Genomic DNA, 23,745 nt, shown 5'->3' with positions numbered 1-23,745 from the left:
ATAGCTAAAGAATGTACCATGTAAAGCAATTCTGAAGACAATTTTTTTTTTCATTTACGATTATAAACTGAGCACAGACATGAAGATTGTATATCCTCTTTACTTCATTAATACATCTCTATAACTAAGTTACATAGGCAGGGTTAAACAAAGTTACAGGATTCAGTTGGAAGAGGAGTTAGAAGTTCAGATTTAAAATAGGGCGTAAGGGCTGCTGGTTTGACATGGTGGCTAAGCCTTTGCTTGGGATGCCTGTATCACACATTACACTGCCTGGCTTTGAGTCCCAGTTCCATTCTCCATTCCAGATTCCAGCTAGTGTGCTCCCCTGGAGGCAGTAGATGACAACTCAATTTCTTGGATTTTTCCCCTATCGTGTGTGAGATAAAGATGGAGTTACTAACTCCTGGCTTTGGCATGGCCCAGCTCTGACTATTGTGGGTACTTGGGGAGTGAACCAGTGGATGGCAGATCTATCCTTGCTTTCAAGTAAATAGAACAGAGATTTAAAAAATCTTTAAAAAAAGACTTAAAAGGCAATAGTGATATGGGATTCACCAACAAAATGTGTTTATTAGTGGTACACCTTTTAAAATAATTCACAATATAAAATCTATTTGCTCTGTATTCAAACACTGTTGAAAAAAGCATATTGAACAACATACTATTGCCAATTTCCATTCTGTAACTATATTTTTTAAAGATTTATTTATTTATTTGAAAGTTAGAGTTACAGAAAGGCAGAGGCAGAGAGAGAGAGAGAGAGAGAGAGAGAGAGAGTCCTCCATCTGTTGGTTCACTCCCCAAATGGCTGCAACGGCCGGAGCTGTGCCCATCTGAAACCAGGAGCCAGGAGCTTCTTCTGGGTCTCCCACAAGTGTTCAGGGGCCCAGGGACTTGGGCCATCTGTCACTGCTTTCCCAGGCCATAGCAGAGAGCTGGATCAGAAGTAGAGTGCCGGGACTTGAACTGGAACCCATATGAAATGCTGGTACCACAGACAGCGGCTTTACCCGCTATGCCATAGCGCCGGCCCCAATTCTGTAACTATATTTTTACATAACAAAGAGATCATTTTCTCTTTTTTATATTTAGGCTGTGAAATAACAGTAATAATATGAACAACAGATTGATTTTCGTAAATCAGATGGCAGAAGAGAAGTTTATTTGAGCAGACTATTGATAAGTAAATTAATTTTTAAAATTTTCTGCTGTGATAAATACTATAGATTCTTGAGTTTGCCTGTATTACACAGATCCAAAAAAACATGAACAAGCCCAGTTATTCACCACCTTCTAACCATTAGTGTAATGAGACATGTTCAAGTCAAGTGTTATGTTACTAGAATGAGAAGTGATATGGAAATTAAGTTCCTTTGCCTGGATTAGAGATAATTTGGGTTGTGTGACAATTAAGCCCTATTAGGAACACAAAGCTATAGAAATATATGTAAAATAAATACAGATATGACAAATTAATGTAAAACATGGAGTTTTATTTTTTCTTTCTTGTGAATTTTTTGTTGTGATTTTGGTTTTATTTTACTATATGTTTGACTGACACATAATTATACATGTTTTGTGTACCATGTAATATTTTAATAAATATACATTGTGTAATGATCAGATTAATTATACATATACTCTCAAATATTTATTTCTTTGAGTTGTGAATATTAAAAATCCTCTTTTCTAGCTATTTTGATATATACAATACATTGTTCCTTCTCTCTGACTATAACCTTATACCTGTTTCTGTCTTCCCAAACTCAACTCCCCAGCTTCTCGTAGCCATAATTCTACTCTCAACTTCTATGAGATCAACTTTTTAATATAGGTACAGGTGAGGTCATGTAGTACGTCCTTAAGATCTCTTACTCCTATTCTCTTTGAAATGCTTGCTAATATAAAAACAGGTTCTATGTGTTTCATGGATACATTTCTAAGAAGATAACCGTACCTCCCTCTCCTATCTCTTCCTCAATCCCTCTCCTTCTTTCATTTCTTTTTTCTTTAATTTTTGCAAACAGAAATTTTTTTTTTGACAGAGTTATAGATAGTGAGAGAGAGAAACAGAGAGAAAGGTCTTCCTTCCATTGGTTCAATCCCCAAATGGCCACTTCGGCCAGCACTGTGCTGATCCGAAGCCAGGAGCCAGGTGCTTCCTCCTGGTCTCCCATGTGGGTGCAGGGGCCCAAGCGCTTGGGCCATCCTCCACTGCCCTCCAGGGCCACAGCAGAGAGCTGGATCAGAAGAGGAGCAACTGGTACTAGAACCTGGCGCCCATATGGGATGCCAGCACCGCAGCTGGAGGATTAACCAAGTGAGCCATGGCGCCGGCCCACAAACAGAAAATTTCAATCCACTCTGTAATCACAGGCTGAACTCATTAGTAACCAGTATATAAACAAGTAGAAAGTAGGCTAAAGGCAGCAATCATATCACAAGATATCTGTTTCACTATTGGATATTTGTTTTCATATTCTATGTTAACTGCCACATATCAGAGAAAATATATGTTATTTATATTTTGGGAACTGGCTTGTTTTACTAAGCATAATGGCTTCAGCAGAATACATTTTGTTGCAAAGTTAGGATTTCAGTCTTTTTAATGGCTGAGTAGTAGCAGTCCATAGTGTATATATACCACATTTCTCTACCCAATCAACAGTTAATAGGCATCTGGACTGATTCCATATCTTAGCTATTGTGAATTGAGTTGCAATAAATAAGTGGGTACAGATAGCTCTTTCATATGCTTATTTCATTTCCTTTCACTATATTTCCAAGAGATTTATTGTTGGGTCATATGCTAGATCTTTTTTTTCCGATTTCTGAAGAATCTCCATAGTGTCTCCCATAAAGATTGTATTACTATACATTCCTATCAACAGTGGATTAGGGTATCTTTTCCCTTACATTCTCCCCAGCCTTTTTTATTTTTCGATTTTTGGATGATAGTCATTTTAACTTGGGTAAGATGAAACCTTATTGGGGTTTTTATTTGCATTTGCTTGATGGCTCAGGATCCTGAACATTTTTTCAAGCGTCTGTTTGCCATTTATATTTCATCCTTTGAAAAATGCCTGTTCATATCCTTTTCTCATTTCTAAGATGGATTGTTTGTTTTGTTGTTGTTGAGTTTCATGATCTCTTTACAGATCCTGAATATTAATCCTTTATAAGTTGCATAGTTGGCAAATATTTTCTACCATTCTGTCAGTTGTCTTTCTTGTGTTTCCTTATGAATTTTAATATTATTTTTTTTTATTTTTATTTTTGACAGGCAGAGTGGACAGTGAGAGAGAGAGACAGAGAGAAAGGTCTTCCTTTGCCGTTGGATCACCCTCCAATGGCCGCCGCTGCAGCCGGCGCACCGCGCTGATCCGATGGCAGGAGCCAGGAGCCAGGTGCTTTTCCTGGTCTCCCATGGGGTGCAGGGCCCAAGCACCTGGGCCATCCTCCACTGCACTCCCTGGCCATAGCAGAGAGCTGGCCTGGAAGAGGGGCAACCGGGACAGAATCCGGCGCCCTGACCGGGACTAGAACCCGGTGTGCCGGCGCCGCAAGGTGGAGGATTAGCCTATTGAGCCACGGCACCGGCCCTATTATTTTTTTTGATATGCAAAGAATGACCTTGGTTTTTTCATTGTGATCACATTGAATGTGTAAATTCCTTTGCAAAGTATGGACATTTTGATGATATTAATTCTTCTAATCCATGAAATTGGAAGATTGTTCCATTTTTTTGTGTCCTTTATTTCTTTCTTTGATGTTTTATAATTTTAATTCACATCCTTGGTTAAATTTACTTCAAGGTATTTGAATTTTTTGGTAGCTATTGTGGTCTATTTAGGTTTTCTGTGTCTTCATGACTCAGTTTTGGTAGATTGACTGTGTCCAGAAATCTTTGATTCCTTCTAGATTTTCCAATTTGTTAGCATATACCTGCTTGTAGTAATTTCTGATTTTTTTTTTTATTTCTCTGGTATCCATTGTAACATCTCCTTTTTAATCTGTGATTTTATTAATTTGGGTGTTTCTCCCTATCCCTGTTTTGCTTTCTTGGGCCAAGGGTGTATCAATTTTATTTTTCAAAAAATCATCTCTTCATTTCACTGATCTTTTGTATTTTTTGTTTCAATTTTATTGATTTCCTCTCTAATTTTAATTCTTTCCTTCTATGAATTCAATGTTTAGTTTGTTCTTGGTTTTCCAAGTCCTTGAGATGCAGTTAGAGTATTTATTTGATGTCTTTACAATTTCTTGATGTAGGCACTTATTGCTACAAAGTTCCCTCTTAACACTGCTTTTGCTTTCTCCCGTAAGTTTTGATATGTTGTGTTGTCGTCTTCATTCATTTCTCAGAATGTTTTAATGTCACTTTTCATTTCTTTTATGACCCACTGTCCACTCATGAACATGCTGTTCAGCTCCATGTGCTGCCATAGTTTCTGGAGTACTTTAATTTGTTTATTTCCAGCTTCATTGCACTGTGTTCAGAAAAGATACGTGACATGATTTCAGTCTGTTTGTTAAGACTTGGTTTATGGCCTAGTATATGGTCTATTCTAGAGAAATTTCCATGTACTGTTGAAAAGAATGTATTCTTCAGCTGTGGCATGAAAAGTTCTATAGATATCAATTAGTTACTTTTGCTCTGTGGTGTAGATTAGCTTTGTTGTTCTTGCATATATATTTTTTTGTCTAGTTGATCTGTCTATTGATGACAGTGGAATGTTGAAATGCATTGTAGTTTTCTCTCTCTCTCTTTTTTTTTTTTTTTTTTTGCCTTGGAGTCTATGTCTCCCTTTAGATCCATTAACATTTGTTTTAAATAGACAAGTACCCTGGCATTGGGTGCGTATACGTTTACTAAATGTTTTGTTAAGGCTTTCTACTGACTTTTCTTTTATTTCACATACAAAATTCTTATTTCTAATAATTCAGATTTATTTTTTTCTAATATCTCTATCTTCCCACAAAATTTTTCACCCATGCTGTGTATGGAGTCCTTTACTCACGTATTCGCTCTCTGCATTATTGAGTAATCTGTGATCATTCTCTTGAATTCCTTTCAGGCATTCCATTAGTCTCTTCATCTTCACATTCTAATATTGAAGTGTTGTTGTGTTCCTTTTGGAGAATCATATTATTTTCCTTATTCATATTTCCTGTATTTCTACATTTATTTTTAGGCATTTGTGGAAACATAAGTTGTTTTTCTCCTCTGATGGCTTTTGTCTTTGAAATATGCCTCTGTGGCTTAGTGGATTCCTTGCTGGTGTGTGCTGGGTGGGGCCAGAGAGTTCTGGTCAGTGTTTGATGGTAGGGCAGAGTCAGGGTGACACCAAGTTGGGAGTGGTAGATTGTGGTGGGATGAGAAGGCCATGCCAAGATGGCTGCTGGCAACAGAAACTGCCTGGCAACAGGCTGTGATTGGATGGTTTCGGAAACCACATGAAAACGGAGCCTGCCTGGTAACAGGCTGTGATTGGATGGCTTCAGAAACTGCCTGGAAACAGGGTGTGATTGGTTAGGGCATAGACCGCCCCTTGACCGGATTGGCTGCCTTGGCTATATAAGCTGCTATAGCAACTGAAATAAACGAGTCTGCAGGCTGCTTGCCTCAGGCCTGCTTTCACCCGCCTTCTGGTGTCTGTGTGGTGACTCCGCACCTCTTGCCCCCACCACGCTCCTCCTCTCAGAACGAATCCACAGCAACAGTAGATGTCCTCTGTTGTCAGCAGTGGGGAGGGTATGATTATGTCAGATGGCGTGAGCAGAGCCTCACCTCCTCTCTGCCATGGTGATCAGTGCCCAGGGTGAGCCCACAGTTGCTATATACCATACCCCTGCAGTGATATGAACCAGTGGATCTGTATGGTCCTCAGTGTGAGCATGGAACTCTCTGCAGTGATTCACTCCAGAGACTCAGGGAACTTTGAGTCTTGAAGTCAGACACAGTGACTGCCCAGAGACCCAGCTATACCCACACCCTAACACACAGTCACAGAATTCTCATAGTCATAGAGCGCAGAGCTCCTACAGTCACAGGGAACAGGGGATCCACTTAGCCTCTGCACCTGCCCGGTTCACTGAGAACTGAGACATTCCCAGAGCCTGGTCCCTGACCATGTTCTACCTCTGCAGTTTGAGTCCAAGCACCCAGGATAGAGTGAGGGGAAGGGAGTCCTTCACAGGCCTGTGTGTGTGCTCCACCCCTTCCAATCCTCCAGGTCATAGTCAGTGGGGACCACAGATTTTCCCTCTGTTAAAATCCCCTATTAGGGCACGTGTGTGAGACACAGCAGTGTGTATTCACCTCCCTGCTAGTCACGGGTGCCTTTGTGGGGGCATGGGTAGAAATCAATGTGCTCAACCTTCAGGGGATAGATAGGTGGACACCCTGCCCCCTGCTAGCACTGAAGGGTGGACCCAAAGTCATCATAGTCCTCAAGGTTCTCCCTCAGGAGAAAGCATGGGTGGCATGTGCTCCCGCCGTGTGCTCTCTCCTTGCTCCAAAAAGCATGCGTCCCCTCCAGTCGCTGGTGGTGTCTCTGCGTGCTGCTGCGTGTTTGTACTGTCCACGCTGCTTCACAGCATAGCTCTGCTTCTGTAGAATTTCCATTGCAGACTCCTCTCCAGCGCTTCCCTGGGAATGCATTTCAGCTTTTCTTCTATTATCTTCCTGTGGTCAAAATCAGCAGGCCGTCTCCCTGGAAATCAGCAGGCGTCTCCCTGGAAATCAGCAGGCGTCTCCCTGGAAATCAGCAGGCCTCTCCCTGGAAATCAGCAGGCCTCTCCCTGGAAATCAGCATGCCATCTACCTGGAAATCAGCAGGCCTCTCTCTGGTCAGCCATCTTGGACCTCCTGCCTCTCATCCTTCTTTACAACAGCTTATCTGCTTAGTTTGATGACTATTTTTATTTCTCTGTCACAAGATGCTGTTAAATATTAGTAGTCATTTGCATGTAAGATGTACTTACCTACAATAATAAAGTGAAATTCAATTTATGAAGTACTGACAATTTAAGAATTGCCAATAACTAATAACCCTACTATTTTCTGATGAATTTCAGTAAGATATGAGAACTCAAATTTTTCATTAAATAAAGCAAAAACAATTAAGCTACTCTAGTACTAGTGATAGGGTTGTAGAATAATTGTGTGCAGTGTAAAGTATTACTTATGCTCTGAAAATCTATGGAAAGTGGTATTAAGAATGCCCCTCAGATGATTTCTACAGTATTAGAACATTCCCTTTCATCTGCAGTAGAGACCTTCCAACTGTGCATAGTACTGCACTCCATGCATACTATGTTTTTTCCTAAGCATGCAACCTTATGTTAAAACTTAATTTATAAATTGAGATATGCATGGTAGTATGTTAGCATCAATAAATCACTACAGATCTTAGCAATCTCAGCAGAAGGGTTTTTTCCTCATTAGGTGGAGAATTTTACCTTTTCACTGAAAGGAAGCATTTTATTGCTTCTCTTTGGTGTATCCAAAATACCAACATCACTTCTTTTGCCCTTTGGGATCATTGAACATGCACACTGTGACATCATGACAGTCAGCTTTCTACTCAAAAGAGCTAGTAACTCATTAATGGGCAGGGAGGGTATATAGCATGGATACTCTAGATAAAGGAATGTTTCTCATCCAAGACAGGTCAGAACTAAATACTGTGAGATTATGTTACACTAGACAAACAGCATGAAATTTAAAATTATTTATTGATTGATTGATTAAAATTTATTTTATTATTTATTTTTTCAAAATAAATTGGAGGGAGGGAGGGAGAGAGAGAAGTCTGGCATCTGCTGGCTCACTCCCCAAATGGCCCAATGGCCAGGGCTGAGCCAAGCCAAAGCCAGGAGTCAGAAACTCCATGCTGGCCTCCCCTGTAGGTAGCAGGGGACCAAGTACTTGGGCCATGTTCAGCTGCTTTTTCAGGCACATTAACAGAGGGCTAGATTGGAGTTGGAGCAGCCAGGACTTCAAGTAGTACTCATATGGGATGCCAACCTGTGCTCAGAAGGGATGCCAGTGTTGCAGGTGGTGGCTTGCACAGCAACCACACCAGCCCAACTTATTGTTATGAAATAGTTCATTTAACATTTTCAAAGCACACTACTGACCATGGGTGACTAAAACCCTGCATAAGAGAGTTCTTCTGTATTGGGGAGATAGATGTTTAAAAAATTTAATATGTGATTAGGCCATAATATCCAGGGCTGGGCCAGGCCAAAGCCAGGAGCCAGTGGGCTTCTTCAGGGTCTCCCACATGGATGCAGGGGCCCAAGCCCTTGGGCCATCCTCCACTGCTTTCCAAGGCATGTTAGCAGGGAGCTGGATCAGAAGTGGAGCATCTGAGTCCCAAACCTGCGCCCATATGGGATGGCAGTGTCCCAGGCTGTGGCTTTACCTGCTATGACACAACACCAGCCCCAGTAATTAATTATTTTTAGTATATAAAATATATCTATTATTAGAACCATGAAGAGGACATTTTTGGCAGTGAGACTACATTGTTGTCAAACTGTTATTTCAATGTACATTTTTTAACCACTGTGACATTCTTATAACTGCAAATTTCATGAAGTCTAGCGTCAGTTTAGTAAGAGTCTATTTCCAAAGACAAGTATATTTAAAATAGCTTTGATGTGCCAAATTCTCTTAGTTATTTGATCTTCCGGAACCATTATTTAGATATTTATTTGTCCTCCCCTGAATTAAAATCTAATTAAGGAAGATCCATGTTAAATTGCAGGGGTTTTCATATAAAAGAAATATTCATGTCAAACAGAAAGGCAACAAAAATAATCAAGTTGATGAAGTATGTTGTGTGGGCTAGGCAGTATGCATCATCCAAATCATCTTATATAACCTTCAGAATTCTTTGAGGTAGGAATTTTTATTACCTTTGTTTTCCAAATGAGGCAATAGGTTCTTAAGGAAGACAAATGCCAGAAGTTACTCCCTGAGGATTTAGAACTAGGTCTTTTCCACTCTTGGGATTATACAAAATTACTCAAATACTCCTAACAGAAATAAAAATTGCAATTGAGTTTAGGCTCTTCAAAGTTTTCATTTCTAACAACCAAAGCAAAGTTTTCCAGTCTGCAACTTGCCAATTTTTAACCTTCTTTATTTGGCTTAGGCTGTAACTTCAATTTCTATAGTTGGACATTTCAAAATAAGGATGTATAACATAAAGACATGGAAGAGAAACATAAATTTAGCTTCAATTCTTCATGAGTTTTTCCTTTTTCCGCTGATTCTGACTCTATCCGCCAGAGGTAAATGACTTTAGTGGCTTGAGAATAGTCATCACTTATAGCTAATGATTGAATCAAGTGTCTGGAATTTTTTGAAGTCTTAGGCTTAACTTTTGGCCCTAAGTTTTACCAGCTGTGTGACTTTAGGCAAGTAACCAAAACCATCTGTCATTTCCTTTTCTGTAAAATACAGTGGCAATACTTTCCTCAGAGGCTGTGGGAATCACTAAATGAGATACAAGTATATCACTTGACAGTATCCCTAGAGCATTCTGAGCACTCCCTGAAAATTTACTCCTGCAGCTCCACCAAATGTCTCCTTTACTTCTTGCTGTTCCAGCTCTCTTCTGCTGCTTGGACTATCTTTTAAGTACCTTGTTAAGCTTCCTGCCTTAAAAAACAGTCTCACTCTAGCTCCTACGACTCTTTCTACCCCAGTTCTGCAGTCTTAGAATAAAGCCGTGGGGTGGCACAGTGGCATAGCAAGTAAAACTGCCGCCTGCAGTGCCAGCATCCCATATGGGCACCAGTTCAAGACCTGGCTGCTCCACTTCTGATCCAGCTCTCTGCTATGGCCTGGGAAAGCAGTAGATGATAGCCCAAGTCCTTGGGCCCTTGCACCCCCATGGGAGACCTGGAAGAAGCTCCTGGCTTCTGGCTTCCGATCGGCACAGTTCCAGCCTTTGTGGCCAACTGGGGAGTGAACCACTGGATGGAGGACCTCCCTTTCTCTCTGCCTCTCCTTCTCTCTGTGTAACTCTGACTTTCAGATAAATAAAAAAATCTTTAAAAAAGAATAAAGTTATTCATCAGCGTTACTTACATCATGATTTCTGGTCCCAACATTGTGGAAAGGCTGGTGAGACTGCCTCCTGTGGTGCTGTCATCCCTCCTTGGTACCAGTTCAAGTGCCGGCTGCTCCACCTCTGATCTAGCTCTCTGCTAATGGCCTGGGAGGAGCAGTGGAAGATGGTCCAAATGATTGGGTCCCTGCCACTCATGGGAGAGCTGGGTGAAGCTCCTGGCTCCTGGCTTCAGCCTGACCCAGCGCTGGCAGTTTTGACCATGTTGGGGGTGAAAGAGTGGATGGAAGATCTCTGTCTCTTTCTCATCATTTCTCTCTGTAACTCTGACTTTCAAAATAAATAAATGAGTCTTCAGAAAAAAGCAAGGAAAACATGATTTCCTTCTTCTTGCCTCCCTTCTCTTTGACACCTTACTCAGACTTTCCTCACCATCTCTCCTCTGAAACCCTGCGAGGTTTACCAATGGCTTCCACCTTGATCCAAGTAATGGCAATGTGAAGTCCTCATTTGACTGCATTTACTAGCTGTGTTTGGCAAATATTGGTTTCTCCTTATAGAAAGAGCTTATTTGCTTGGTTCTCCTCCTACCTCCCTGGAAGTCCCCTTTCAGTCACTTTTCTGAATGTTGTTACTCTCAGGATTGGGTCCTTGGATGTTCCTCTTCTGTGTCTAGGCTCACAGTCTCATGCGTTTAGTGCATTATTCAAGTTGCTTCCTATTATCTGATTTCCTGTCTCCTCCTCTGCACCCTGTCTTCTCTATGTGTCTGTCTATGTATATATGTATATTTCTCTTTTTTTAAGATTTATTTTATTTGAAAGACAGTGTCACAGAGAGAGGTAGAGACAGAGAGAGAGGTCTTCCATCCGCTGGTTCACTCCCCAGATGGCCGCAACTGCCAGAACTGCGCTGATCTGAAGCCAGGAGCCTCCTCTGAGTCTCTTACGTGGGTGCAGGGGCCCAAGGACCTGGGTCATCCTCCATGGCTTTCCCAGGTGACAGCAGAGAGCTGGATCAGAAGAGGAGCAGCTGGGACTAGAACCGGTGCCCATATGGGATGCTGGCATCCTGGACCAGGGCACCAACCCGCTTCTCCAGTTTCTCTCATAACACATAAGTAGTCAATCGGCACATCTTGCTGTTTGCATGATCAATGTATCTTCAGAATTTGCCCACTTTTTACCACTTCAGGTGCTCCTGCTTACAAGGAAGGCGTTGTTACCTCTTGTAGGATTCTGGAATAGCTCTGCTTGTCTTTTCTACTGATGGTCTAGACAAAGAAATAACAAAGAAGTGGAAGTTATCATTATTATGTTTTAATGTAATCAACATAGACTCCTAGGCGTGGAGATAATTGACACTGGACTGTAGAAGTCAATACTCAGCACCTCTAGTGATGTTATTTTATTTCTTCCTGGTTGAAAGTGTCATTGACTTAAGAAAAGAAAGGAGGTTTTTTTTTTTTTTTTGACAGGCAGAGTGGACAGTGAGAGAGAGAGACAGAGAGAAAGGTCTTCCTTTGCCATTGGTTCACCCTCCAATGGCCGCCACAGCCGGCGCATTGCGCTGATCCGAAGGCAGGAGCCAGGTGCTTCTCCTGGTCTCCCATGTGGGTGCAGGGCCCAAGGACCTGGGCCATCCTCCACTGCACTCCCTGGCCACAGCAGAGAGCTGGCCTGGAAGAGGGGCAACCAGGACAGAATCCGGCACCCTGACTGGGACTAGAACCCAGTGTGCCGGCGCCGCAAGGCGGAGGATTAGCCTATTGAGCCGTGGCACCGGCCAAGAAAGGAGCTTTTATCAAGTGCTTATTATTCAGCAGGATCTGGGCTAGGGAATGAAAGGGAAGACTTATTTACATGCACTGCTCTCTGGGTTTTACCCTCTGTAGATGGCATGGAATGGTTAGAGTAACCACAAAACACGGGACAAAAATGCTTGTGATTTTCTTAAGGGTCTATGAATATGTCTAGGACCAACCGTTGTGTTATCTTGCTCGTGGATTGTGACCTCTAGAGATTACTAACTCCTGCTGCAAGTATTGAACAAGGTGGCTCATGGGAAGAACACTAAAGCAGTTGGAAGCAGCACAAACATTATCAGTTTAGAAACAAGAACATATTGTTGAGGATTTTCTCATTTGGTGACTTGGCCATTTGCTGTAACAGTCCGTAGGATGTGGAACAGGCCTTGATCCCAGACTGGATCCTGTATACACAGACTCAGTCATGTGTAGACAATCTTGGGGCTCAGCTGGAGATGAACTACTAGTCAAACATCTGGCCCCTGAGGCAAATTGGTATTGACAGGCAGTAATGTTATCAGAAGCAGAAGTTTCAAACTCTGCGGGCAATACTATGTTTCTTTTTAAATGCTGTTTATTTTCTGGAACATAATTTAGGGAAAATCATTGTGGTAAATACCAAAACTCTTGTGTTTTAAATTTGTAAACACTTTGGTTTTTGTTGGAAGAAAACCTTTCAGATTGTTGGTCTGTTCTTTGTGATATTCTGATACATTTTTTGTTGATGGCTGGTTTATTCTGGCTCTAATAATTAGGATCATAAACAGCCAGTGTGCTGGAGCTTTGGGAACAGCCAAATTTGGTGTCTTGAGAAAATGGCGATTATTTCATTGAGTTCAAACAATTCAGTACTTAGAAGGCTTTCTACTGGCACAGTTCTAATTAGTCTCTGTATCCTGGACATGATTGATTTTATTCCCCTTAGTGTAATATTATGCATGTACTCATGTCCCAACTTTCATTTGGAAAACTAATTGACAGCTTAAGATATTTTATCCACAAGGTAATAGCCTGTTCTGCCATGTGGCAACTCAATTATTTTAACTTTTGAGGATAGTGTAGTGGACACATATTAATTACTCTCTTCTCAGATTCCTTCTTCATTCTGGGATATATTCTGATTGCTACTGTAATTGTGTGGCTTTGGTAGAGGCCTCCATGGACATAAAGATTGATCTAGATGTGGTACAAGATGCATGTTGACCTATTATGATATCCAATGTCTCTGAATACCCTTATTGTCTAAAGATAGACAGCTTATCCAATTTTGGGCCAATTGCAATACTTCCTGTGAATTTTTACAATTTAACATTAGGCAGAGAGCACTGCAATTCTTCTTTGCAAGTTAACATCAGCAATATTAGAAAGATATTTAGGGCTTTTGCTTCTAAACCACTGGAAGAAATAGATTGATGGGATAAAGTGGAAGTACACTTCATCAAGGCACGGGCAAGCAGTGGAGGTTGTTAATTCTGGCAAATCCTTTGATCCAGTCATCCTGTTGCCCAGTTGTACTGAGACCTTCACAAAACTGGGTTACATATGCCAATAAATCCTTCGAAAATGAGTAATTTCAATGAATTTGCAAATTGCAAATAAAATATGTCTGATAAGTATGGGCAAATATGATTTTTCCTCATATCCATATTTCTCCTGATTCTACCCTACCTTGTACCCCACACAACGTGTCACACAGTAGTAGCATGTATTTCATTCTCTCTGTATGTGTGAAAAGTAGTGAATAACACAATTCTGAGATATTTTATTTTATTATTTTTTAATTAAAGAAATTTAAGTGAGAGAGGAAGAAAGTGTATGAGCTGTGATTTTATTCCATTCATTCACTTCCTAACATCTATGATGTCTGGGGCTGGGCTGGAGCTAGGAGCTGGAAATAAAACCCAGATCTCCTAAAAGGATGACGGGAACCTAATCACTTGAGGGTTCTGCCTCCTGGCATCTGTGTTGGTAGTAACCTAGAGTCAGGAGCCAGATCTGGGTATGGAACCCAGCACTCTGATGTGGGACAGGTAGACTTAACTGCTAGCTTAAATTCCTGCTCTCTAGGGTGGAATTGTGAATTACATTTTATTCACTGAAAAATAAGCTTGTTGGAATCAGAATAATGTAATCCTTTTTCCTCACAGTTCCAATATACACTGTTTTTCTTTTTTTATCCAAAGGCACATTTTTTTTTTCCTATTTTAAAGCAGACTTTAAATAATAGTACACTTATTTGGGCCCAAATGGTGTCAGATTAAACATATATTTATGTTCTAGGTAAATGAAGTCTGATAATTCAGGCAAAGAAATCTTTTTATCATCATTGACACATTTAGGAAAATAAGCTTAGGTAAAGGTGAAAACATAAGATTGAAACTCAAAAGTTTAGTTAATCAAAAATGGAAAACAATTTAGTATAAAAGATCATTTTTAGGTAGCAGCACATCTGTGCTAAATTATTATTCACAACTAGACATCTGTCATCACTCTTTTGCTCATAGGCACATGAAACTAAAAGAGGAATCTTGGGTAAACCTAAACATTAGAGCTTCAACACTTCATTGAAGGTCAGTGTGTATGAATCTTTTAGAAGTGTTTTTTTGTTGTTGTTGTTGTTTTTTGTTTGTTTGTTTGTTTTTGACGGGCAGAGGGGACAATGAGAGAGAGAGACAGAGAGAAAGGTCTTCCTTTGCTGTTGGTTCACCCCCCAATAGCCACTGCGGCTGGTGTGCTGTGGCCGGCTCACCGCGCTGATCCGAAGCCAGGAGCCAGGTGCTTCTCCTGGTATCCCATGCGAGTGCAGGGCCCAAGCACTTGGGCCATCCTCCACTGCACTCCCTGGCCACAGCAGAGAGCTGGCCTGGAAGAGGGGCAACCGGGACAGAATCCGGCGCCCCGACCAGGACTTGAACCTGGTGTGCGAGCGCTGTAGGTGGAGGATTAGCCTAGTGAGCTGGGGCACCGGCTTTAGAAATGTTTTTAATTGCCCCTACCACAGAGTGGCACTTCCCATTTGAAGTGATATGCTAAAATTAATTTTCATGTACCTGTTCTTCTTTCTTATAATTCCTCCTGTAGCACTTGTATGTACTCTTGTAATTTACACCGTGGACATTCATGGACATACCTTGTTTTCCTTACTTGATAATGAAATCTATAGAGAAGAATGCATGTTAAAATTTCTATGTATTAGGAAACAAGTTCTGGTATAGGATAGATGCTCAGTAAATGAAAAATGCTGTTACACATATACTGTAAATATAGCAAATAATGCCATTCGAACTTAGACACGACAGATGGAGAAGAACACAGGTAGACAAGACCTGATTGCAACTGAAATTGCCAAAAAGTAGAGTTCAGCAATTTTTTAAAAATTTATTTATTTTCATTTTGTTTGAAAGTCAGGGAGAAGGAGCCAGAGACATAGAGGCAGACAGAGAGATCTTCCTTCCACTGGTCCATTTCCCAAATGCCTCCAAGATCTGGGTCTGGGCCAGGCCAAAGCCAGGATCTTCAAACTCAATCCAGGTCACCCACGTGGACAGTATGAATCCAAGTACTGGCGCCATCACCACTGCCTCCCGGGATGCATATTAGCAGGGAATTGGATCAGAAGTGGAAGAGCAAAGACATTGACGAGGTGCTCCATGTTTTTGTTTTGTTTCGTTTTGTTTTGACTTCTTTGTCTTTTTGCTCAAATAATAAGGAGCTAACCTGCTTTGAGTGTGAATAACAATGTGCTCATTATTGGAAGGAAAGACTGTATTTCTTCTAGAAAAGCAGATACAGAAAGGACTTGAACCCAGATTCTCATATGGTGCATTAACCACCATACCAAACACCCACTCCAATTCTCCCTTTTAAAGCAATTACCTACAGAAACTTGTTGCAAGAAAATACTTTTGTGCTCGCTTGGGTAGCCACATATACTAAAATTGGAATGATACAGAGAAGATTAGCATTGCCCCTGCGCAAGGATGACTTGCAAAATCGTGAAGCATTCCATATTTTTTTTTTTTACTTCTATGCTACACTAGTTTGCCATGTAGCAATTGCACTGTGCCATATTTCAATAAGGACTGGGAAAATTTTTATGGATATATTGTCTATTATGGTTTGCGATAGTATTTCTCTCTAGTTCTCAGTGATTTAAATGTGACCAAGACTTCTGTACTTTGTCACACAAAACAGGTTTTCCAGGTGACTATTTCAGTGAGTGTCAAAATAAGAATTTATGGTGTATTCCCATCAATTCACTTTTGAAATTAATATATATATATATATTACAAAAAATACTTTCAAAATTAATGCCTTCAGAATAAGTAGTGTTGCAACTAATGTGAATCCTGGGAACTTGCTCTACCAATGACAAAGTTAGAGACCAATGAACAAGGGCAATTTTCATGAAGTTTACTGAGAGAGCCAAAGACAGGAACTCCTGCTAACCAGGAGGGGAAAGAAATCCACTAAAGCCTAGTGGTGTGGGTTTATATATGTCAAAATAATTTTTTTTTACAGAACAAAGAATGAACTTTGTCATGGGACCTGTCAGGGAAGTCGTTGAGTTTCACCATACTCCCCCAGCTGATCACAGACAAGCAGTCACCATACGCTGGCCACCTGGTCACTTACTTCAGTATTGGTGCCAGAGCTTGTCTTTCACCCAACTGGATTCATAAAGTCATCTTGCATTAGAGGTGAGGCCCTTTCCCCTTTCTCTTCTGCCTAACATTCCCCACTCTAACAAGCTTCACACATTAGCACGTTAACAACAACAACACCAGAGCTGGTGCTGTGGTGCAGTGGGTTAAAGCCCAGCCTGTAGCTGGTATTCCATACAGCACCGGTTTGAGTTGCAGCTGCTCCAGTTCTGATCTAGCTCCCTCTTAATGTACCTGGAGAAGCGTAGAAGTTGGCCCAATTGCTTGAGTCCCTGTACACATACAGGAGACCCAGAAGAAGCTCCTTGCTCTTGGCTTCGGATTACCCTCAGCTCAGACTGTTGTGGTCGTTTGAAAAGTGAACCAGCGGATGGAAGACCTCTCTCTTTCTCTGTTTCTACCTCTCTATGTAACTCTCTCTTTCAAATAAATAAAATAATTCTTTTTAAAAAACACCTTTAATCTTCAGCTTTTGAGAATAGAACACATTTTTTTAGAAAATGTGTGAGGTCATTACTAGACAAAGGCTACTACAATCTTTAAGCTAGTTTGTAACATGGGGTTAAAAATAAGGCATGGCTGATGACAGTAAGTTTGATACCTTTTTGAAAATTTTATTTAAGGTGTACAAGTTTCATATATTTCCTATATACAGATTTAGAAACATAGTGATAATTACCATACTACCCACCCTCCTGCCCATGTTCCAACCCTTCTTCCTCCACCATCTCCTATTCCCACTCTTAATTTTCAGTTTATTTTATCCTTAGGAAGCTGGAAACTTGCTCAATGTAAGTATCAATGCACATTCAAGAGTGCTGTCATTAACAGCTCTCCTTGGAGTAAATGCTGACGATATCAACTTTGAATTTGTATTGGATGCAAAATTTAAGGTGTGTTTATTTTATTGTTTACTTCACCTATTGTCAAACAGGATTTGAAATGGGGATGTATGATATACATTCTTAAACACCAGAAATACCAGAGAAAGCTAACTATGCTCTGCTGACATTTTACTTTAATTCCCTTCTCTTGTGTTCTAACAAAAGCTTTCTGGGCGTAAGAACAGATTCTACACTCTGTAGAAATAGAATTAGTCTTCTGAAATGCCTCCTCTGGTGACTGCTTCTCTCTCCTTGAGGGAGTCTCTGTTGGCTGACTCAGTCACATCAAAATCATTGTGCTTTTTAATACCGCGGGAGATGCCCTCTCAAAAATCCTTCTGCAGTTCCCTGAGGGGGCCCATAATTTCCCAGGGCGACTCCCGGTGAAGAGGGAGTTGACAGCCCAGGAGAAGCCGGCTTGTTTACCCGGGCAGTGATGGCATCTTTGTGCCCTTGTTCAAATAATAAGGAGATAACTTCTTTCAAAATGGAAAGAAATGGCCGTGATTTGCTGATCCACTCCCTACATGGCTACCATGACAGGAGTTTGGACTGGCCAAAGTCAGGAACCAGAAACTCTAGCCTGGTCTTCCAGTTGGGTAGCAGGGTCCAAGCGCTTGGGTCATCTTCCACTACTTTTCCAGGAGCATTACCAGGTAGCAGAATCCAAAGTAGAACATTCAGAACTCAAACTGGCACTCTGATAGGGGATGCTAGTGTCACAGGTGAACACTTTACACCGTGCACCATGGTGCTGGCCCCAACACTACATGTCTTCCAGAAAGATGGGTAGAGATTCAGAACTAATCTGCTGTTGCAAATAAAGAAAGAAATATAGACAATATATGTAACTTAGGTATAAATTTAAGGAGAACTTCGCAGTCATCTTGTATCCTTGAATCATCTCAGATGAGGGGTAGTGGTGCATCCCCTCTGCCCTTGGTGTGCCTCTGGGAATGATGCTGGGCCAGGTTTTAGTTCACAGAATGTGTTTGAAAGGGATTTGTAGAAAGCTTTAGGTAGATTTTTTTGGTTGTAAGAAAAATAAACATGCATGCTAATTCTTTAAAAAGGGGGTCCATCAAAGATAGAAATGAACTGAGACAATGCAAGTCATAATAAAAGTCTCTGAATTTCTTTCATAGGCCACATACCCATTCTTTCAAGGCTTTTCCTGTTCTCTCTGTCATCAGCTCCATTTTTCGTTCCATCCGACCAGCTAGCTAAGGTTATTTTCAGTGTTTGCTCTTATAACTTTGATTTGGGGCTTAATCTCCCAGCTCCAACTTTCTCTAGCAACTGAACTTACTGTCAGTTCCCTTCTAGGAGTTGGGACACTGCTGGCTCAGCACATGTTTTTAAGGGAGGCTCTAAATTGCAAGTAGCCATGCGAGTCCTGGTGAGAGAAAGCTTGTTGACCTATAGTCTGATAACCTGCTCTGTATGCAGATTGTGAGTGGTGCAGCTGCATGTACAAGGGACCGTGGGTTACTGGATGACAAATACAGTACAAAGTGCTAGTCATTGTGAATGTCAAATAATACGGGATGCTTCCATTTACAAATTATGGTTGCATGGTGGGTGTTTGGCATAGCAGTGACAATGCTGCTTTGTGCCACACACCCCAAGTTGGAGCACCTAGGTTTGAGTCCTGGCTCTGCTTCTGATTCTAGCTTCCTGCTAGCACACACTCTGGGAGATGGCAAGTGGTGGCTTGAGATGTTGGGTTCCTGCCACCCGCATGGGAGACCAGGATTGAGTTCTTCACTCCAAGCTTCAGCCTGGCCTGGCACTAGCTAGTGCAAGCATTTGGGGAGTGAACCAGCATATGGGAGCTCTCTGCCTGTCTTTGATCTCTCTCTCTCTCTCTCTCTCTGGTCTATCTTTCAAATAAATAAAATGAAATAAATAAAAGTTACGATTGCCTAATAATAAGGCTTAGTTAAACTAAATAACAGAAAGTGATTCTCCAAAGATAATGAGTTTAATCAGAAGTATGTTTTCCTTAAGGTTGCAGTAGCCTTTATACAATGTTGTGGTTCTGGCAGTCTGCTAAGATATTTCTTGGTGTCAGATATGTACGTAAGATGCCCCTGATGACCTTCCAGTAGTATTTGTTCACTACTTTTTGTTGTTGTTGTTAGTGTTTGACACGTTACTTCATTTTTGTTATTTCAGTTTTCACAGGTTATAAAAATAGGTGTCTTCATTAAACTAACCTTGAATTATCCTAAAAGTAATGCTGAAAATTTGTGATAGATGGTGAAGTGAAATGGAGATAATCTAAAAGAAAATTTGGAAATGAAACAAAGTAATACGGTCTAATGAAATGAAAAAACTAATTGAATAAGCAGTTATTTGTTGTTTGTAAGGAAATTAATGAGTATATCTCAACAAGGATATAAGTAGAAAAACAACATAATCTTTTTTATTTTTATTTTTTTTGACAGGCAGAGTGGACAGTGAGAGAGAGAGACAGAGAGAAAGGTCTTCCTTTGCTGTTGGTTCACCCTCCAATGGCCGCCGCGGCCGGCGCGCTGCGGCCGGCTCACCGCGCTGATCCAGTGGCAGGAACCAGGTGCTTCTGGTCTCCCATGGGGTGCAGGGCCCAAGCACTTGGGCCATCCTCCACTGCACTCCCTGGCCACAGCAGAGAGCTGGCCTGGAAGAGGGGCAACCAGGACAGAATCCGGCGCCCCGACCGGGACTAGAACTCTGTGTGCCGGCGCCGCAAGGCAGAGGATTAGCCTAGTGAGCCACGGCGCCGGCTCGACAACATAATCTTAATATTGCAAATACTTCAAAAGAAAATAAAATGAATTTGACAGATGTTTACAGGATTAAATTTTAGCCTAAAATATATTTTATTTTTCCTTGTTTATTTTTATTTTTGATATATCATATTTTGAATTTACATAATAGTCAAACGCTTAACGTTCCATAAAATAAAAGTTCAACAGGTTAAAAGTTAAAAGACCATTCTTGAGCAAGAAAATAGCAAAGGGTTATAAACAATAATAAAATGAAAAGGTATTCAACTTCACTTATAAAATTTGTCGTTTTTAAAACATTTATTTATTTGAAAGGCAGAAAGTTACAGAGAGGCAGAGGCAGAAAGAGAGAGAAAGGTCTTCCATCTGCTGATTCACTCATCAAATGGCCTCAACGACCTGAGATGGGCCAATCCGAAGCCAGGAGCCAGGAGCCAGGAGCTTCCTCCAGGGCTCCCACGTGGGTGCAGGTGCCCAAGCAATGGGGCCATCCTCCACTGCTTTCCTAGGCCATAGCAGAGTGCTGGATCAGAAGTGGGGAAGCCAGGACTGAAACAGGTGCCCACATGGGATGCTGGTGTTACAGGTGGTGGCTTTACCCACTACAAAACAGCACCAGCCCCCACAGTAAGTTTTAAAAGTCATAAATTCATTAAAACTATAGTAGTATATACTTCTTAACAATTTGATAAAGATTTTTATTTTTTTAACAGGCAGAGTGGACAGTGAAAGAGAGAGACAGAGAGAAAGGTCTTCCTTATGCCGTTGGTTCACCCTCCAATGGCTGCCGAGGCTGGTGCACCGCGCTGATCCGATGGCAGGAGCCAGGTGCTTCTCCTAGTCTCCCATGGGGTGCAGGGCCCAAGCACTTGGGCCATCCTCCACTGCACTCCCAGGCCACAGCAGAGAGCTGGCCTGGAAGAGGGGCAACCGGGACAGAATCCGGCGCCCCAACCGGGACTAGAACCCGGTGTGCTGGCGCCGCAAGATTTAAAACAAAATTTAACAAAACACTGCATTTGCAGAAAACTGGTACACACGAGCATTTATTTTTTCGTTTTTGTTTTTGATTTTTTTAAATTTGAACTCCCACATAGAATAGAGAACATATTGCTATCTGTTTCTGTATCAAGCTTATTTCATTCAACATGATGCCCTCTAGTTCCAAGCATTTTATGCAAATGATAGTATTTCTTTTTAAATAACAATAATAATCCATTATATATTATAAATATGTACCACCTTTTCTTTATCCAGCCTTGAGAAATTCAGGGAAAAAAAGCATTGTACATGTCAACAACAACCAAAAAAAGACTTCTACTTTCTTTGTATCCTCACCAGCATTTGTGGCTCTTCTTTGAATAATAGCTATTTAGATGCGGAGAGGTGATATCTCATTGTGGTTTTGATTTGCATTTCGCTGATGCCTAGTGATAGTGAGCAATCATTCACATATTTGTTAACCAAATTTTAGGATCATATTTGATTCATTTCCCTTTTTATATTCAATAAATCAGTAATATCTTTTAGTTGTACATTTCCAGTGTTTGTGAAATTGTTATTCCTTCCTTCTTTCACTCCTCCTACATCCTGTTCTTTTCATATTCCCTCTCCTTCTCCCATTCTTTATTTTGTGTTCACCATTAAATCTGAACTCAGGAACCCATCAAAGCATTATTCTCCTAATGGTTTCTTTGTCTCAAGTATTCTCGCCTTGAAGTTAATGCTCAACACTATATCCAGAGAAATTATATTCCCAAGGTGCATATTTGTGTTCAAGACCATTTTATGGATTCCATTTTTTCTGAAGATTCATATGAAAGAGGTACTTGCTTTATCGTGTTTATTGTAGCACTATTCACAGTAGCCAAGATATGGAACCAATTTAGGTAATCATCCTAGACAATTGGATAAAGAAATGGAATATGCACAATGGAATATTCTTGAGCTATAAAAAACAAATAAGATTCTGAAATTTGCAGCAAAATGGATAGAACTGTGAACCAATATGTTGATGGAATAAGCCAGACAGATAATTTGTTCCTCTCTTATATTTGGAAATTTAAAAAAAGTTTATCCGAACTTAGAACTGTGATTACTGGAAGCTGGAAAGGGCAAGGGGAAGTGCAGTAAGGGGGAAGTTGGATAATGCATGTAGATGTATACAGTCAGAGGTAACAAGTTCTAGTATTCCACAGTGTGGTAGGGTAGATCAGTTCACAGAATTCTGTGTAAAGAACTATAAGAGAAGAGATGGTAGGATCAAAACACAAAGGAAAATTAAGGAAAAGGAAAGATTGGTTGATCAGTTTGTTTGATTTATTTCCGGTTTGTGTTAAAATTTTGCACTGTACTTCATAAAAATGTGCAAGTCGTGCATGTTAATAAAACATTTAGAAAATAATTCAAAGCATTTTCTACATACTCAAATGATAACTCCAGAATGTAGCTTTGATCTTACTTACAATCTGAGTTTGCCCCAAATGGTGAGTCTCCTCTTGCTTCCAGGTGATTCATGTCACATATATCACATAGCTCTTGATATAATTTCAAGGTTTCCTGCATTTTCTGCTTTTATTACCTCTGTAATATTTTTCAGTTGGCTAAAATCCAAATCAGTTTTCAAAGTCCAAATTCAGTGTAATTTTCTGTGTGCAATCTGCTAGGAAGCTTTTCAACACCAAATACCTTCTACCAGACATAATCATTTCTCTTCCTCAATTCTATTATACTTATGCCTCCATCATTATACACTTAACATACTCAGGTTACCTTATAGCAAGATTTATAAAAATATGTTCAGTTTTGAAATAAATAAGTTGATTTTGGTGCAGAAAATTTTAAAATTTAAGAATAGTGGTCTCATAATATATATTTTCCATGAACTCTTCGAAGGCTCCTCTTTTAGGCAACCCCCTGTGATTCTTATCTTCAGAGACAATGAGATGTTAATTAAACAAACCTTCTCTGAAATATTCCTTATGGAGAACCTTCAATGTTTTTCAAAGTTGGACAATTTAATTTTTTTAGTGATTAATTTTTCAGCTTTATTGATCATATACCAAAAGGAATAAACATTACAGAAAGGCTTAGCTTTGTTAATGAGAAAGAATATACAAAACTTACAGCCTACTTTTAAAAATTTCAGTGTTGAGAAAGGCTAAAAATTACTCTTTTTAAACTTTTATTTAATAAATATAAATTTCCAAAGTACAGCTTTTGGATTACAGTGGCTTCCCCCCCCCCCATAACTTCCCTCCCACCCATAACCCTCCCATCTCCCTCTCCCTCTCCCATCCCATTCACATCAAGATTCATTTTCAATTATCTTTATATACAGAAGACAAAATTGGACAACTTAATAAAGATCAATGTGTTGATCATTTTTAACTGCACATTTATATACATTATGCTGCTTATAAAGTTAGGTAACTTCATCATGATTGATGTGTTGAGATGATTTTTTTTATCTTATTTTATACGCTTTACCCCAATTCTCTTAAAGTGATTGCATTTACATTTAAGTGG

At 40.4% G+C, this 23,745-nt stretch overlaps 1 non-coding gene across 1 annotated transcript; it reads left to right on the top strand.

The window, feature by feature from the left end:
* The first annotated feature begins 15,805 nt into the window (after window positions 1-15,805).
* Window positions 15,806-15,913, top strand: LOC127487148 (U6 spliceosomal RNA). The gene has a single exon (XR_007913682.1). It is a non-coding gene; the product is annotated as a U6 spliceosomal RNA (small nuclear RNA).
* Window positions 15,914-23,745: the final 7,832 nt, after the last annotated feature.

This window comes from Oryctolagus cuniculus, chromosome 8, assembly GCF_051225735.1.
Source record: "Oryctolagus cuniculus isolate XC-2025 breed Fujian yellow rabbit chromosome 8, ASM5122573v1, whole genome shotgun sequence".
Taxonomy (NCBI): domain Eukaryota; kingdom Metazoa; phylum Chordata; class Mammalia; order Lagomorpha; family Leporidae; genus Oryctolagus; species Oryctolagus cuniculus.
The sequence above is the reverse complement of the archived record's forward strand: the minus strand, read 5'-3'. Positions and strand labels throughout refer to the sequence as shown.